General features: G+C 45.0%; 1 pseudogene; it reads right to left on the bottom strand.

Moving 5' to 3' along the window:
- Positions 1–3,043: 3,043 nt before the first annotated feature.
- On the bottom strand, positions 3,044–3,458 carry LOC131766505 (cytochrome c oxidase subunit NDUFA4 pseudogene; annotated as a pseudogene).
- Positions 3,459–14,561: the final 11,103 nt, after the last annotated feature.

Below are 14,561 nucleotides of genomic sequence, written 5' to 3'. Positions count from 1 at the left end.
AAACATCCAGAATAATGTTTGATAAATATCTGGGCTCCATGGCCCAGCCAAGTTGGCACATAAAATTAACCATCACAGACTAATAAGAAATTGGAATTATGGACTATTTGCTGCTAAGCAATGAAAAGAACTCTAAAGAATACAAGAATAGCATATATAGGAAGCAGCCACTAACCGTAGGGCTGAGGCAAGGCAAACCTAAAAAAGCCCCCTCCACCTTAGGCTGGGAATCAGACTTTATTAAGAGGGCACAGCCATGGCCCACTGGATAGTAAAGAAGTTTACTGAGATGCTGCACCAGTGCCACTTGTTTGGAATCTGCTGTCAGGCACCAGGGTAACATTCATGGAGAGGTGGCATAGCCCAGAACTTGCTGGGAAACCACTGGAGAGGGTGCCAGGGAAGCCGTCCACTGGTGAATTCTATCAAAAATTTAAGGAAGAAATAATGAAAATTCTAATCAAAGTCTTCCAGACAATGGGTGAAGTATGTGTTAGTTTGCTAGGGCTGCTGTAACATAGACTGGTTGGCTTAAACTACAGATGTCTATTTTCTAACTATTCTGAAGGCTAGAAGTCCGAGATGAAGGTGTCAGCAGGATTTGTTTCTTCTGAGGACTTTCCCTTGGCTTATAGATGGCTGTCTTACCTCTGTCTTTATATGGTCTCCTCTCAGTGCATGTCTGGGTCCTAATTTCTTCTTCTTATAAGGACACCAGTCATATTGGATGAGGGCCAACCCTAATGACTTTTTTTTTTTTTTTTCGGTACGCAGGCCTCTCACTGTTGTGGCCTCTCCCGTTGCAGAGCACAGGCTCTGGACGCGCAGGCTCAACGGCCATGGCTCACGGGCCTAGCCGCTTCGCGGCATGTGGGATCTTCCCAGACCGGGGCACGAACCCGTGTCCCCTGCATTGGCAGGCGGACTCTTAACCACTGTGCCACCAGGGAAGCCCTAATGACTTTTTTTTAACTTACCTCTTCAAAGACCCTAACTCCAAATACAGTCACATTCTGAGGTACTAGGGGTTAGGACTTCATTTGAATTCTGAGAGGACACAATACAGCCCACAACAAGGTAATACTTCCCAACTCATCCCATGAGCCAGCATTACCCTGATACCTATAGCAGACAAAGAAATTATAAGAAAAGAAAAATACAGACCAAGAACTCTCATGAATGTAGATGTAAAAACAAAGTGTTAGTAATTCAAATCCAGTGATAAAAATTATATGTCATGACTAATTGGGGTCTATCAAGGAGAGCAAGTTTGGTTTAGCATTCAGTCAAGCAATATAATTTACCACAGTTACAGATTAAAAAATAAAAACAATTTATATGCTCATCCCAATAAACACAAAAAATGTTTGACAAATTCTAATGTTCATTCATGGTTTAGAAAAAAAAAACCCAAAACTCAGTGGACTTCCTCACCTCAGATATACTGTGTTCATGGATCAGAAAATACTGAAAGTCATCTGCAAAAAACCTACAGCTAACATCATCCTTTATGGGGAAATGCTGAGTGCTTCCCCCATAAGATCAAGAACAAGGCATGGATATCCACTCTTAATACTTCTATTCAACATTGTACTATAGTTTCTAGTCGGTGCAATAAGGCAAGAAAAAAAAGGAATAAAGTTTGAAAAGAAAGTAAAACTCTTTCTTCACAGATGACATGATGGTCCATGTAGAAAATTCTATGGAATTTACTAAAAAGTTACTGATGCTAATAAGTGAGCTTATCCAGGTTGCAGGATATAGAGTCAATCTACAAAAATCAGTTGTATTTCTATATGTAATAGCATTACAGTGCAAATCTGAAATACTTGGGGATAAGTTTGACAAAAAATGTGTGAGACTTGCTCACTGAAAACTACTGAGGGAAACTAAAGAAGTTCTAAATACATGGAGAAATATAGTGTGGTCCTAGGTCAGAAGATTCAATATTATTAAGATGTCAGTTCTCCCCAAATTGATCTATAGCGTCAATGCAATCCCATTCAAACTCCCAGCAGTCTTTTTCGTAGAACTTAACAAATTGATTCTAAAATTAATGTAGAAATGTAAAAGCCCTAGAAGAGCCTAAATAACTTGGAAGAAGATAAACAAACTTGGAGGACTTATTATTATTATCTGATTTCAATACTTACACTAAGCTGATTAATAAATACAGTGTGGGGAAATTGAGGTAAAGTCAGACAAATAGATCAATTGACCAGAACAGAGTCTGGTAATAGACCCAAACATATATGGTCAATTGCTCAACAAAGTTCAAGGGTTATTAAGCGACAAAGAGGATAGTCTTTTCAGTGAATGGTCCTGGAACAATTGAATAGCTACATGTAAAAGAAATGAAGTTTGATCCACACCTCCCACCATCTACAAAAATCAACTCAAAATGGATCATAGATATATATGAAAATCCTAAAATTAGAAAACTTCAAAAGAAAACACATGGTAAATGACCTTGGGTTAGGCAAAGATTTCTTAGATATGAAAAAAGATACAGTCCTTAAAAAACATTGATCAAGACTTCCCTGGTGGTCCAGTGGTAAAGAATCTGCCTTTCAATGCAGGGGACGCCAGTTCGATCCCTGGTCGGGGAACTAAGATCCCACATGCCACAGGGCAACTAAGCCCACCCGCCACAACTACTGAGCCAGTGTGCCTCAGCTAGAGAGCCCACATGCCACAAACTACAGAGCCCACACGCTCTGGAGCCCGCGCATCACAACTAGAGAGAGAAAACCTATAGGCCACAACTAGAGAAAACTCCGTGCACCACAACTAGAGGGAAGCCCATGCGCCACAACGAAAGATCCTGCATGCCACAATGAAGATCCCGTGTGCTGCAACTAAGACCCAATGCAGCCAAAAATTGAAAAATAATAATTAATAAATATTTTTAAAATTGATAAATTAGACTTAACAAAAATTAGGAATGTATGTATGCTTTTGTTTTTTCAAGTTTCAGACATTTATTAATCAGTGTAAATGCCAACACAATACACCAATGTGATTTCATGTATGTAGAGGGGAAATATTTCCTGGTTAAATAGAAAATTTTACAGATAACTTCTGGAAGACCTTCATTCTAAGCAGCTTTATAGTCAGACATTTCATTTAGAAGTCTGGACCTTCTTTCTTCAGTTTGCTGTAATCCACATTCACTGAGTAGAACATATATTGATCACTGGGATTCAATTTCTTCTGGGTTCTGGGTTATTCTTTCTGTTCCAAATGACTGAGCAATGCCAGATACAAGACATACAGTGCTGCTCCAGTACCTCCGGCTCCAATAAATATGAAGAGAGAAATCAAGCTTGTATGCTTCTTGGCCTAACCAAGGATTTAGTGGAACATATTTGTGGCAAAGGCCTTTGGCCTGAAAGGAGACGAGAACAAATCTGCCAGCCACCAGATTAAGTAGTCTCTGCCCAAATGTACACTCTTTGTGGGACTTCTCTGGCGGTCCAGTGGTTAAGAGTTCGCACTTCCACTACAGGGGGCACAGGTTCGATCCCTAGTTGGGGAAGTAAGATCCTGCAAGCTGTGGCCAAAAAATAATAATAATAATAACTTTGACATATACCTACCACATGATCCAGACATTCTTTAGGTAATTAAATACTGAAAAGAGGGCTTCCCTGGTGGCGCAGTGGTTGAGAGTCCGCCTGCCAATGCAGGGGACACGGGTTCGTGCCCCGGTCCAGGAAGATCCCACATGCCGCGGAGCGGCTGGGCCCATGAGCCATGGCCACTGAGCCTGCGTGTCCGGAGGCTGTGCTCCACAACGGGAGAGGCCACAACAGTGAGAGGCCCGCATACTGCAAAAAAAAAAACTGAAGAGAAATAAAAGCATATGTATATGTCTACACAAATACTTACACATGAATGTTAATCACAGTTTTATCTGTAATAGCCAAAAACTGGAATCAACTCAATTGGCATCGACAGATGAGTGGATAATTTGTGAAATATGCATACAATGGAATACTATTCAGCAATAAAAAGGAGTAAGCTATTAATACATGAAGCAACATAAATGCATCTAAAAACAATTATTCTGAGTAAAAAGTGCCAGGCAAAAAATGAATGCATACTATACGGTTCCATTTGTATAAAATCAAACCCAAAATGCAAATAATCTATAGTGACAGAAGACAGATCAGTTGCTGCTTGGAAATGGGGGCTGAGGGGAGTTTGACAGAGGCCCAAGGAAACTTCGGAAGTAACAGATACATTCATAATTTTATTTGTGGTGATAGTTTCACGAGTACATACTCATGTCAAAACTTAACAAAATTGCATAGTTTAAGTAAGTGAAATTTGTTGAATGTCAATAACACCTCAAGGATTTTAAAAAATCTAACTGAAAAGTTGAGAATGCACACACTAATTAAAATGGGGTTTAAAAAAAAAGGGAAAATCCAATAACTTGATTTACCAATCATTCCCTTCTACCTCGTTCTATGGGCTTCTTAGTACCATCACCTGTTTATCCACAAGCACTAAAGACACTAAAGCACTAAAGGTCAGGTAAATCTAGATAAACCCAACAAGTGCCTAGCGTGAAGAACTGCAGGCACATGACTGCAGTCACAGTTATACACTCCTTCAAAGAAAGCCAACTTGCATTTTTGCTTCTAGGTTTCTACCTGGCTGTTGTGATTCTTTAAACTCCTTTCCTTAAAACCCTTGCATGGCTGTGTTAATTCCAAACTATTAGATCATGGTCCTACCCAAACCTAAGCAAGCCCCCTTTCCCCATGCAAAGGTCTGCCTTAGACCAGTCTCCAAAACCTTACTAAATATCCAGACTCCGCCCTTTGCCCTCTGACAGGTTACTGAGACTCTGTCAAGGTAAAGCTCTTCCTTACTGTGCAAGCAATAAACAGAATGTTTCTCTGTTAATTCAGGAAGCCAGTATTTAACATTATTGATCATGTATATTTCCTCTTCTGAGTTATTTTAGTAATCTTTGCCCATTCATTTTTAATGTCTGTTTTGGCTTTGATTTATAGTTTTAAAACATTTTTTAGATATTCTTTGCTCTATACGATATCAATATTTTCTCACTTTCCTTTTAATTTTTGGTATTTTTTGTTGCACAGAAAATTTAACTTTTCAATTGTTTAAAGTTATTATACATTCCTTAAAACAAAACAAAACAAAACAGCTTCTGGTGCCATACTGCTTGGGTTCAAATCTCTACTGCTTAACTATCTGAAGACCCTTGATTGTCACTTAAGTCTCTGAGAACCTGGTTTCCTCATCTGTCTCCCCACAGGAAAGTAAGCTCCACAAAGGAGGCGTTTTTGACTGTTTTGTTAACTGCTGTAGCCCCAGCTCTGGGAACAGTGCCTGATAGGTAGTGCTCAGTAAATATTTATTAAATGAATGAATCTACAAAGCCAGAACAATAATCTTATTTACCTCATAAGGTTGTTATAAGAATGAACTAATCCTTGTAAATTTTAGTCTAGAACAATGCCTGGCACACAGTAAGAGCACAAGTGTTAGCTCCCCCAACCCCCAATCCCAGAATCCTGCCTCTTTGTGAAGTCTTACCTGAATACCCCTCCCCCACCTTCCCTTTTGCACTCCCACCAGATTTGCCCACTGTCCCCCCCCTTAGCAACACCCGCTTGTCACTTGGAATTCTTAACCTATGGGCAGCTGTAAGCCCCTCCGAGAATCCAAGGAGAGCTATGAACACTCTCCCCAGAAAAATGCACCTGTGCACGTACACACCTGTACAATTTCAAGGAGCTCATTGGACCCTGACACTAAACCGCCTTTTTAGATTCCTGAGTCAAGTAGACCTTAATGTCAAAACTCCTTATTGCTTTGTAGCAGCAAACCTCAGCAGGTCACAGGAAATTTCTCAGAGCAGATCTTAACTGCAAGGATCAAAGTCCAAACCGGGTGTCAAGATCTGAGCTCCTCTGAGTTGCAAATTTCTCTCTCCCTTTGAGGGAAGGACTAGGATTGTTCCTTCCTGACTGCCCCTTCAGAGCTGACCCTTCACCCTGACCTAACAGGGAAGGGCGCTGTGGAGGACAAGGGCTGGAGGAAGGGGGCTCCAGATGGAAACAGGAGGCCCCAGTAGAGTGTAAGACCATCCGTAAACTTCAGCAACGCCGTTTATCTATTTCAGTCTCCCAGTTGGTAATCAATAAACCCTTACCACCCTAATGACCCGAGTTCCTGTCTTCTGCAGCAGGAAAGAGGGGGTAAAATGGGACTGTCCCACTGCCTTTTCAGGAACAGAGGAAGACTGGCCAGTATGCAGGTGAAGAGCCCTGGACCTGGCGACTAGCCAAGCGACTTCCTGTAAGTTCAGTAACCTTCCTAAGGCTATGTTTTGCGCTCAGAAGAACCGGAACAGCAGAATGAACCTCATACTTTTGTTGTGAGGTAACTAAATCGACTCCACACTGTTTTGCACCTGGAAGCACCCAATAATTATTAGCTGTTATTTATTACTATGAAATAGCAACTCGAAAGAAGGGCGTTGCCTGCTTGCTTACCAACGGGGTGGGCCTGGAGTCGGCCCAGGGGAAGGAGGGCAGCGTGTAGGAAGCTGGCCTGGGGCTGAGCCTGTGCCACTGCCCGGCCTCCCCACCAGCCACAGGCCCGTCGGCTTCTGTACTGTTGCCCTCCTTCTAGCTCCACGGCCCCTTGCGCCTCTTCTCTGTCCTGGAACTCCCCAGCCCAGAGATGTGAAGATCCTCGAGGGGTTCACCACTTTCCCCTCCCTCTAGCCGCGGCGTAAGACTCCCTCATCTACGGATGTTTCTCTCGCAGAGTCAGAAATGATTGGACTCAGAGAACCTGGAAGATGGGTCCAGCCCTTTCGTTCTTTATTCTGATTAGAAACAGTCCAGAGGTGATGTGATTTGCCCGAAGTCGGGAACTTCCAGGAATTAGAAACCGATCAGAAGACTTCCATGCGGATGTTCTTTCCGCGATTATCGGGTTACCTCCGAGCCTTAGGATCTGCTTTTGAAAAGGAACGAAGAGGCCGTTTAGGGAGAGCCACTGAAGGAAAAAAAATATTCGGATTTGGTAACTGCTTATGGCAGGGGGTGAGAGAGTGGGGGGTGATAGAGTGTGTAACCTGCTTCCTCTCAAAAAGCATAATGTGAACGATCTTAGACTTGTTTTACGAGATTATGAATTCTAGTGAATGCATCTTCCGGCGGGGGCGGCTAGGAACTTTCCTGTTTTGTTTACCCAGGCAAGCGCCTAATGCAAAGTAGCTACCTAATAAGCATTTGCCACCTGGACGACCGCATGGCTGGATGCGCGCCGTCCACCATAGACATGCAGGAGGATTTGTGGAAATAGCCCCACCTGGGAGGCACGTAAGTCCTTTCCTGTTTTTCTCAATTATGGCTTTGCCATGCATATTCTTTGTTCCTAAATCCTTGACTGCATCTCGATTATTTCCTTAGGATATTTTCCTAAAAGTGGATTACTGTGAAGGGTACGCCCACGTTTAAGGCTCTCGATTCTGAACCCCTCCAGCGGTGCAAGAATGAGTCAGCTTCCCAGCACGCTGGCTCCAACTGGGTATTATCAAACTTCATTTATTTTATTTTATTTTTTTGCCATCTTGATAGAACAAAAATAATATTTTATTTGCATTTCTTTGTGGACTAATAAGTTTGAGATTCAACTGATTTTAAAGAAACATTCTAAGGAGCCCAGAGAAATCCTGTGTGGGGTAGGAGACCAGTGAAATTAGGCACATCTGCCCAGTGAGGGGAAACCTAAGGGCACTTATTGTTTGGAGCAATTTGTCCTGAAGATGTAAACATCTGAGCCTTTGGAGAGAGGCTTCCCCTGAACCAGGGAGGGGGGAGCTGCGATTTACTAGCCTCCCTCTGTTTGTTGCTTTCACTTCCTGATGAGGAGTTAATGGTATAAAACAAATGAAAAACCAGTATTCATTAAGGACGGCAAGAGAAAGTAGAAATGGGAAAACTATTTCAACTTAAACTCCTGGAGAAAAGGGGAGGGGTGAGCGGTGACTTTGAAACATATTTCCAGAGGAAGGGAGGTAAGTTCCTGGGGGTCTGCTGCCAGCCTGGAGGGGCCCGAGGGGAACTCTGGAGACTTTGTATGTGACAGACTGCTGTTTGGTTGTGGAGCTTACAAGGCCAGGGGTCCCCGAGGACCCGGAAGGGGCTTTTAATGGACTTCTGAGGCTCGCAGGTAAACTGCCAAGGGGCAAAGGAAAGCGGTGAGGAAGTGGAGGCCGGGGTGCAGCCCAGGCTGCTCCAGGAGTGCTGAGAAGAGAGCTTCGGCGTTTTCCCGGAGGGGAGGCAACTGTGAGCTTGGGGGGCTTTTCTTGGTTTATGAAACAATGAGGACTTCCCACTCAGTCAGAGCCAGGAACTGGTCCCCAGCTCTTCAGGTATCCACTGGGTTCTTTTTCAAACCACAACAAGGAGGATAACTATTTTAGAAATGTTTACAGACAGTTTTATTTACTAACCTAGCTCTCACTTACTCTCAACTGAATTTATAGTCCTAATTGCCGTCATTAGTATTTTCTTGATAATAAACATACAAGCTGTGTTTTTTAGTTTTTGTTTTTTAATTTCACGGGGGAGTTTATTTTCTTGATTGCTTTAAATTTCCTATTAAAGCCTTAAATTTAACAATCAGCCTCTCACAGCTCAGCAAACTATGAATTTTTCTGTCACTTTAATTCTTCTGAAAGGGCTTAAGCCAAATATGAACCAGTAGTTCTTAGAGGTTTAAATAAGTGATTTCAAAGCCTGTCACACTTCAAAAATCACTTGGCTGCTTTAAAAAAAATGTCAGTTGCCCCTGCCTCCCTTTTGGGAAATTTTATAGGTTTGGGACATACCCTGGAACTGGTATTTTTGAAAAACCTCCTGGGTGATTTTTTCAAGTTGCTGCTACAAAGACCAGCTTTGGGGAGCTGATGTCTAAATGCTTCTCTATTTTGTTTGTCTTTTAATGGCATTTGGAAACGGCAGCTTTAACTTCTAAAATATTAAATAATATTTTGCATTTCTGGAAAGCATTCCTTTTCACCTCTCTCCCCACCTGCTCCAGGCTTCAGCTCACTGGGCTCTGCAGTCCTTACTTGACACTCTTACTACCCTGTGTTCTCTCTGGTTCCCGTGACTCCTGGTTTTCCTCCCTGGCAGCATATTTTGGGCTTTCTTTCGTGCATGACAATTGGCCTCTCTTCTTGTACTGTCTTTCAAAGCACTGTCGCTGCTCAGGGTGTCCTGGAAGCTCTGGTGGCCGTATTATCCACTCTCACGATCAGCGCCTGGGTGCTTTACTGCTCTCTAATCTGCATCTCGCACTGTTTCTGTGGGAAGCTCTGCAGATGCCCTCATTTCAACTGCCTACAGAGCATCTACTCTCTCTCGGATGTCCCACGAAGCACCTCAGACCCACTATTTCTCAAATATTGAGCTCCTAGTTGTCCTCCGTGTTTCATATCTCAGAGAAAGGCTCTCCCAAGTTATTCAAGCCAGAAGGCTGGGGATACCAGAGACTCTGCTGAACTTGTGTTCTAGAAGGTGGCGACCGTCAGTCCAACTCCTTCATATCTCTAGACTCCTTCAGTCACTACCTTAGTTCAAAATCCCCCAATGGCCTTCCTCTTTCTCTCTTACTCCCTCCAATCCATTCTCCCCACAGCACCGTCATCTTTCTAAGGTCAGATCTTAAATTTTAGCCTCCAGCTTGAAGCTCTCCATCCCTCCAGGGTAAAGTCCACCTTCACAAATCTGGGTTAAAAGGTGTTACGCCCTCTGGGCCCTGCTGGTCTCTCTAGCACACGTCTCCACCCACGGGAGCCGCTCTCTGCACAGCCACGGAGTTACAGCCGCAGCCCAACCCGACAGACACTCCCTCCCGCCCCCTCCCCTTGAGCACGGCCAACTCCTCCTCGCTCTTCGCTCTTCGCGCCCCCCCCCCCCCCCCCCCGCTTGGACACTCTGACAGGCAGCCTTTAAGATGGCCCCGCCGATCCGCAAAGACTGTGGCTCCTTTCTGGGGGCCCTCCCCCCACTCACCTGCTCTGCAGGAAGCCCGCTGCCCTGCTGCGAACGCCCGGGGATGGGGCCACGTGACCAGGAACAGAGGGGACGCCGCCCCCCAGCCAGCAGCCCGTGAGGAACTGACTCCTGTCCGCGCAACCGCAGGAGCGAGCTCAGAACCAGGTCCTCCACCGGAGCTGAGCGTTCAGATGGGAGGGCAGCCTCGGCTAATGGCAAAACTGCCAACCCATGAAAGCCCTTCAGCCTGGAGGCGCCCAGCGAAGCCACACCTTGATTTCTGACCCAAAGAAACTGTGAGATAATCACCGTCTGTTGGTTTAAGCAGCTCCACATTTCTGTTAATTTGTTAGGCAGAAGGAGATAACCAGTACCACCTCTGGACCCCTGCCCCTCCTCCACACCAACTTCAGGGTCCTCCTGACTTCCGATTTCCACCAGTCATGCGCAGTGCTTAGCGCTTAGTAGTGATATTAGGGATTTGTCCAGATCTCTGCCCCCAGACTGCAGGCTCTTTGGGGAAAAGAAAGAAAAAGCCCAGGGACTTCCCTGGTGCCTCAGTGGTTAAGAATCCACCTGCCATGTCATACAGAGTGAAGTAAGTCAGAAGGAGAAAAACAAATACCGTATGCTGACACATATATACGGAATCTAAGGGGAAAAAATGTCATGAAGAGCCTAGGGGTAGGATGGGAATAAAACACAGACCTACTAGAGCATGGCCTTGAGGATATGGGGAGGGGGAAGGGTAAGCTGTGACGAAGTGAGAGAGTGGCATGGACATATATACACTTACCAAACGTGGGGCGCATGGCACAGGGAGATCAGCTAGGTGGTTTGTGACCACCTAGAGGGGTGGGATAGGGAGGGTGGGAGGGAGGGAGACGCAAGAGGGAAGAGATATGGGAACATATGTATATGTATAACTGATCCACTTTGTTGTAAGGCAGAAACTAACACACCATTGTAAAGCAATTATACTCCAATAAAGATATTTTTTAAAAAATAAAGCATCCAGGGCTTCCCTGGTGGCGCAGTGGTTGAGAGTCCGGCTGCCGATGCAGGGGACACGGGTTCGTGCCCCGGTCCGGGAGGATCCCACGTGCCGCGGAGCGGCTGGGCCCGTGAGCCACAACTACTGAAGCCCACGCACCTAGAACCCGTGCTCCGCAACAAGAGAAGCCACTGCAATGAGAAGCCCGCGCACCACAACGAAGAGTAGTCCCCACTCACTGCAACTAGAGAAAGCCCGCACGCAGTAATGAAGACCTAATGCAGCCCAAAATAAATTAATTTATTTTTTTTTAAAAAAAAGAAAGAAAAAGTCCCTTTCACCTTCTCAAGACTGAATCCCGCCCTTCTCTGGCCACACCTTTGCACACCTACAGTACGGCAGCAATCTCCCCCAAGCAGAGCTGCAGCTCCAGGAAGAGGCTCAGGCAGCCACAGCCAAGCCTGCCGCCCTCCCCGACCCAGGCGCCCACACCCGGCCACTGTGGGTGCACTGCCCTCTCCTCGGGGCGGGGGTGGGGTGGGGTGGGGAGAATGGAGTCACTCCTTGCTTCATCACACATACCCTCAGGCTACACTTTTGCGGAGTTTTTGAATGGCAGGTGGGGACGGAGAGCCGCCCAGTTCCTCCAGCCAACCCAACTGTCACATTGTTCCAGCACGTCTCGTGGGGAGTCCCTGCAAAAAGCGAAACAAAACAAAACGAAACAAAAAAACCCACTAACCCAAAGTACTGCTGCTTTCATTTTCTGGTGATCCAACCCACAGGTCACTCACTATGTCAGACCTAACCCTGAGCTCTCAATACGGTTCCTGGAACCCAGCACTCGCCTCGGCGCAGGTATCACCCTGTCCTTTGGACTCCTGCCCTTGGCTAGATTGTCTTCCCGGGGGTCCCCCTGTTACCCTGTGCTGGCCGTACCACGAATCCCCGCTGCCAATCTGCCAGCATGCCTACTGAGCCCAAGCTGGATGAATGAATGAGAGACACGCCTGGGTATGAACACACCTCTGTTTACTTACGAAAGAAAGCTTCTAAATAACACTGCGCGCCTGGCGTGTGCTTCTGTCCCCTGCCCCACTGGACACTCCCAGCAGTTTTCCTCTGGGCCGTTCCTCCTGCAGTGGCTTTCTGCTAGGTGCTTCTCTGTGGCTAAGAAGGTTCTGCTCTAGATGTGTGGTAGTGTGATTGTGGGAAGGACATGGGCTTGAGGGCGCGGATCTGCTTTCAAATCTGAGTTCTGCCGTTTATGATATTTACCCTGCTCGTGTTACCAGCCACCTAGGCCTCATCCTCTGGGGTGGGGTGGGGGGGCTGCTAATAAGCTGTTTCCCCTGTTCTGAGATTTAATTTTAAAAAACCACGAATATGATAATGCATGGCATTGTAGTAGGAAGTGTTCAGTAGTTGCTTCTTGTGTGTTTTAAAATGACTTTAATGATCCTTGTAATTTTTATATGTATTTTTTATTTATTTTATTTATTTTTATAACTTTTTAAAAAATTTATTATTTTTATTTACTTATTTTTGGCCGCCTTGGGTCTTTGTTGCTGTGCGTGCGCTTTCTCTAGTTGCGACGAGCGGGGGCTACCCTTCATTGCGATGTGCAGGGTGCGTGGGCTTCTCACTGCAGTGGCTTCTCTTGAGAAGCACAGGCTCTAGGTGCGCGGGCTCAGTAGTTGTGGCTCACGGGCTCAGTAGTTGTGGCTCGCGGGCTCTAGAGTGCAGGCTCAGTAGTTGTGGCGCACGGGCTTTGTTACTCCGCGGCATGTGGGATCTTCCCGGACCAGGGCTCGAACCCTTGTCCCCTGCATTAACAGGAGGATTCTTAACCATTGAGCCACCAGGGAAGCCCAATCCTTGTAATTTTTCCTTGGAAATATATAAAGCTAAAGAAGATGGTTGATGTCTAGCCGACAAAGTGCCTCTTTCGGTTTTTTGGTTTGTTTTTTTGTCAGGAGACGGAGTAGGAGAAGGTTAAGAGGTTAGGGGACCACTGTTTCACTGGTTTTTAATCTGACTCTTCCATCTGCCGTGCCGGGCAGTGCTGTAGAAACAGCTGCTCAAATGCCTGAGGAAAGGATGTGCCTGAACCTGCCACCGACTCCCAGGTGGTAAGGTGTTTTTCGTGTTTGTATTCAGGCCTCTGTGCCTCTGCTTTGGCCCTGTCACAGGTGAAAGGGAAGTGCCCACATCACTCAGAGCACACAAAACACAGTGGCTCGCGTGCTGCATCAGCAGCAGGTATACAGACTGACTTGCTAGATCAATACACCCTTGACTTCAAAAATTAAATGCATCCGATTTTCTTTTCATTGCCCAGAGTAGACGCAGGGGGTAAGATAGCAAGTCAGTAGTCTTTTCAAATCAGTCCAGTTCATGGTCTAGTGTGTGCCAGTGCCTGACTTCATGCATCATCAGAAGACACATTGTGTTGAGAGTTTTAGATATTTAAATCAACTGTAGAAGCTTCTATATCCACAGAAAATTCACTGTAACAATTCAACTTTCTCTCAACAATGTGAAAAATTACCATAGTGTGGTAAACCTAGCTTTAGTCAAAAACGGATCAAAATTTGAGTTCTGAAGTCTACATACTTACTTCCTTGATAACATAAACAGGAAAGAGAAGCATAACAAGATATTTTAACAGTGGGAGAGGTAATCTGGCATTTTTGTATAAAGTGAGCATTTCAAATAATACTCCAAAGGGGCATCTACTTTCAGCTAGTCTCTAGCAACTATGTCTGAACTTGCTCTCCACCAGAGTCACTCAGAGTTGTTTGCCATTTAAAATGATAAATACTAGTCATCATGTATAATCATTGGTAAGGCACTTAAAGAAAGCAAAATAAAGATGTCAGGGAAGGAGGCTGACAGGGTTTGACTGGCTGCTCAGATGGGACTGCGGGACTTTATTTAGGTCATAAATGCCCGAGGTTCTCAGTTTTGAAGATCCCCAAATACCCTATTTTGCTATTTTGGAGTTAATCGCTCAGGCTCACAGTGGGAGCTAACAGTAACTAAACTCCTAAGAGACTGATGTATGAAACCAGCTGCCAATTTGTAGTTTCACAGTAAGAAATATAATGCCAAGAAGACCAGATGGTCAGCCCAGTCTCCCTTATGGGAATAGGTGTGAGAAGTGGGAAGGCTCATGTTAAACTAGGATAATAGAAATCAGAGCCCAGGAGTTCAAGATCAGGATCTTAGAGGTCATGAAGCCCTTCACTATCATGATAAGTGAAAATCCATGTTATAAAACAGTATGTACAGTGTAACCCCAGCTTAGTTTGTTTGTTTATTTACTTATTTATTTATTTATTTATTGGCTGCGAGGCCTGTGGGATCTTAGTTCCCCAACCAGGGATCTAACCCGGGCCCTTGGCAGTGAAAGCGTGGAGTCCTAACCACTGGACCACCAGGGAATTCCTCCAGCTTTGTTTGAAGATAAAAATAAACCTAGAAAAACATAATCATAACATTATAAT

This window comes from Kogia breviceps, chromosome 12, assembly GCF_026419965.1.
Source record: "Kogia breviceps isolate mKogBre1 chromosome 12, mKogBre1 haplotype 1, whole genome shotgun sequence".
Taxonomy (NCBI): domain Eukaryota; kingdom Metazoa; phylum Chordata; class Mammalia; order Artiodactyla; family Physeteridae; genus Kogia; species Kogia breviceps.
This window is presented reverse-complemented; position numbering and strand designations above follow the sequence as displayed.